Raw genomic sequence first — 334 nt, 5'->3', positions numbered from 1 at the left:
ATATATATATATATATATATATATATATATATATATATATATATATATATATATATAATGTTTTAATTAAAACCGCTTTTCCGATCTGGTGAGAATCAGCTGCGAACTTGTACATAGTGTACTCTACATAGATGTACACAATCTTATATTCCAGTGCACAATGCACACAATTGGAATAGTTTGTGTGAAATTATGTAGGCGATTGTGTATGTATGTTCATTTTGGTTCGCACATTCTCACAAGAGTAGAGGTTCTCATTTGATCATTATATATATAATGCTATGATTACTCACCGGTAGGTGTTGCAATGAGGAAGCAGAAAAGAAAGGCAACA

Source organism: Ipomoea triloba, chromosome 3, assembly GCF_003576645.1.
Source record: "Ipomoea triloba cultivar NCNSP0323 chromosome 3, ASM357664v1".
In the NCBI taxonomy this organism is placed as follows: domain Eukaryota; kingdom Viridiplantae; phylum Streptophyta; class Magnoliopsida; order Solanales; family Convolvulaceae; genus Ipomoea; species Ipomoea triloba.
Note: the sequence above shows the minus strand (reverse complement) of the source record.